This window comes from Pan troglodytes, chromosome 22 (assembly GCF_028858775.2).
Source record: "Pan troglodytes isolate AG18354 chromosome 22, NHGRI_mPanTro3-v2.0_pri, whole genome shotgun sequence".
NCBI classification, from domain to species: Eukaryota; Metazoa; Chordata; class Mammalia; order Primates; family Hominidae; genus Pan; species Pan troglodytes.
In genome coordinates, this window is record NC_072420.2 from 36,600,219 (window position 1) to 36,604,134 (window position 3,916).

At 36.6% G+C, this 3,916-nt stretch overlaps 1 pseudogene; it reads left to right on the plus strand.

Moving 5' to 3' along the window:
• The first annotated feature begins 407 nt into the window (after window positions 1–407).
• LOC107970133 (protein phosphatase inhibitor 2-like) lies at window positions 408–1,270 on the plus strand (annotated as a pseudogene).
• The last annotated feature ends 2,646 nt before the right edge of the window (window positions 1,271–3,916 follow it).

Sequence of the window (3,916 nt, forward strand, 5' to 3'; positions counted from 1 at the left end):
CCAATTTTTTTTCCCCTATGGAACCATCAATTTCACCTTTCCAAGAGGACTCTGACGAAAGTTGCTAACCCACTCTTCAGAACCTTTGAAATTCATCTTCCTAATTGAAGGGAGGTTTTCCAGTGGGGGAAAAATGGCTCATTCGAAATAAGAATAAATGTGTTCGGCGTCGGCGTCGGCGTCGGCGTCGGCGTCGGCGTCGCTCCGCGCGGGGGCTCCAGGCCGAAGTCTCGCCGTGAGCTGCGAGTCAAATGCCGGTGGTTAAGGGCGCTCGAGAGGCCTCTACCCGTTTGGCGTTGGCTCTGGCGTCTGGGTCGTTGTGTTCTGACAACCGCTCAGGTAACCGTTTCCTAGACAGCGGGTGCGGCTGCTTTAGCCGTGAGCGGGCCCCACGGCTGCCTGCGGGTCTCAGCTAGTGTCCGACCCTTCTCTTCGCGGACTCCACGCCGATCCACGCCGAGCAGCCACCCTGAGCCAAGAGCCGGAAGTCCCGGCAATGACGGCCTGGACAGCCTCGCACCGGCCAATCAAGGAGAACCTCAAGAACAACTTCCTCTATGACTTCCTTTACGGCGGTGTCGGCCTAACAGCTCCACGGGAGTGTGGACGAGGAGCTGAGCAAAAAAATTCCAGAAGTGAGATGAAATGAACATCCTGGCGACATATCATCCAGCAGACAAAGACTATGGTTTATGAAAATAGATGAACCAAGCACTTCTTCCCATCGTATTATAGGTGATGATGAATATGTATGTAGTGATACAGAGACCACTGAAACCATGGAACGAGATATCTTAGCTAAGAAATTCGCTGCTGCTGAAGGCTCGGAGCCAAAGTATCGGGTTCAGGAATAAGATAGCAGCGGAGAGGAGGATAGTGACCTCTCACCTGAAGAACAAGAAAAAAAGCGACAATTTGAAATGAAAAGGAAGTTTCACTACAATGAAGGACTCAATATCATCAAACTAGCTAGACAATTTCAAAAGACCTAAATGATGACGAAGATGAAGAAATGTTAGAGACTGTAGATGGAGAAAGCATGAATACGGAAAAATCAAATCAAGGATCTACTGCAAGTGACCAACAGCAAAAGAAATCACGAAGTTCATAGAAGAGATTGGTTCAACGCTGCAATTGTTTGTTAGATATAAACCCTGTTACTATAATGCATTGCTTCTTGTTCTCCACAATTCATGACTTAAGTACCAAAATGCATACCAGTTATTATATATTGCCAAGAATTAAATGATAACCTTATAGAGACTGATAATGCCTAAAATATATTCTTGTGCATAGTACTTTACCACAAATACAGTGTAATATCATCAGTCCAAAACCGCATTACTTTTGTAAAAAACACTGGTTAATTTGTATAAGATATCATATAACTTTTTATGCTTTAGAGGTTAAACAATATCTTTGGGGGGGAACATTTATTGTCATCACTCTAAATGTGGTGGTAGCTCTTATAAAGTTTGTTGTTGTTTTAATCAAAAGCCAACTGAACAGGATATAAAGACTGATAAATATTCAGGCTGAGTAGTATTTTAACGCTTGTCTTCAACTTGATTTGTCTGTTTAATTGAAAAGGGTTGTAAGAGTTACCGTTGCATTTTCTGGCCTACTACCTTTAAAATTCCTGTTGTGTTTCTTTGTATTTACAAGAAAAGGTCTGAACTTTTTCTTGTCAAAACTAGCTTTTTTCCCACAAATAAATTATCAGGTTAAACTTGCACTAATGTCTCCTCTGTTTTTTGTTTTGGTTTTTTCTATTGTATGTTTTTGGTACACTGGGCAGACTTCAGAGCAGCTTTTTTTCAATAAATATTCTAATGTAGCTATCTCAGCATTCCCTTTAAATACCTGTCTTAACCTCCTGCTTTTATTTCTTACCCCTTTCCTCACATAGGCACACAATCCTTTACCTTTTAAAGGATCATTAAGATTGTCACAACGTTAGGAACTCTTTCTCTCACTCTTCTGTCATTTGCTGCAATATTGAAATTCTTATTTTGACCATCAATGCCTATGAATTCTTCTAATACACGAAGCAAATAGATTAAGTAGCAGCAGTACTATAGGCAGGAAATACAGTTTAACTGCTGAATTTCTATACCTCTCTCATTTACAGCTTGCTAATTAAATTGTTATTATCAGTTTGTTTGGCTTAATTAGACTTAAGAAAACAATTAACTGAGGGTTTTTTTGTTTTTTGGGTGTTTTTTTTTTTTTTTTTTTTTGCATGAGGAGAGAATTGTGTGTAACCAGTGATATGATTATTACTGAAAGTACAGACAAAAGTAAGCCTGGACATTGTTTAATTTAAATACTTTAAATAGTCCCTGCTTTAAGAGAATACGATAATATATACTATGACAAATGTACTTTATTCTTCTAACACAGTAAGAATTACTTGGAATTTTTTCCTGAAATGAAGTGCAGGAAAGCCCTGTGCGTCTTGGGTTAGTGATGGTTTCATTTCTAGCCAATTGTTTGTATCTTAGTTTTTTGTTAGTACCAAAATAATCTGTTATATGAACAGACTTTTAAAATAATTTCTGTATATTATATATATAAGAAAGCTTTTATTGAACAGCTTATCTTCCACTTGCAAGTTTATGGAAATATCAGTATGTCAAAATAAATAAAAAGTGGGAGAATTATTTGGTATTAGAAGAATGTGCTAATTATTTTGATTTTTTTAATGGGATATAATCAAAGTACTGCTGAACTATAGGTGCAGTATTCTACTAAACATTTCAGCTAGTAATACCACTGATTTAGAAACAAAACTGTTTATCTCTGCCTTCTGAATTTAGAATGTTGAGATTACCTGTTTAAATCTGTTTTGGGGGATGTAGACATTAAGTCTGTACATACATGTGTACATATATTCATGCACCTTCTGATTTTGGTTTTCTTGTTTTTGAGTTCTTAGAAAGTATTCACATACTCTTTTTTTTGGTAGAAGTAGCTGTTGTACAATGAAGAAAAGGATAAGACTTTAAACAGTTGATTCTGTTTGTGTTTTCTCCAAATTATTTTTTGAAATTTACCTTACAAGCAAACTCATTTTCTGGTTTTCAGAAATAGATGATTATTTCAGAGCAGTAAGACATGACAAACAGCATGCCCAGGAGGATTTTAGGTAGTCAAATTCAGCGGAGAAAAAGGTGTTTTCAAGTCATAAGTTGCTCATTGATATGGTATGAACTAGTCAAAATATGAACCATTATAATTCAAGTTAGATTTTCTTCTGGAGAGACAGATTTGAATGTTCAGTTCTAGCCACAGTAGATTTTACTTTCAACTTTTTAATCAATATCACTTTCTGTGCTTAACTCCTTGGTGTTGCCTTGTCCGTTTTCATTAATCAAATTCTGCAGGGATGCCTAAATTTGACATAATGGTATAAATGGATTGTTAAGAATAACTTTAAGTTGAAGATTAAAGCAAGATGCCATTTTCCCCATGACTTCGATTTTGTTTACATTTTTTCCTTTAAGTTAGTATACACTACACATACATAAAATACAATAATATGACAACAAAAGGAATAAATGTTCTTATTTTATAGAATAATAAAATGTCTGATATTGGGATATGACTGGTGGTGTTATATTCATAATTGTTGTAATAAAATTAGTAACTCCTAAAATTAATGAAATACCTGCGAAGCGTAATGAGAAAATTGTAAGAGGCTCCTGCGTGTGCTAAATTTCCAACTAAAGCTGCTTATCCTGTCCCAGCTCCAGCTTCTACTAGTAAAGGGGCAAGCAGAAGTCAAAACGATGGTGAAAAAAGTCAGAAGCTTATATTGTTTATAAGAGAATGCTGTATCTGGGCTCAGTCATTTAGGGAGCTAATCAGTTACCAAGTCCTCTTATTTTAATTGGCATATCTATTAAAAGATTAT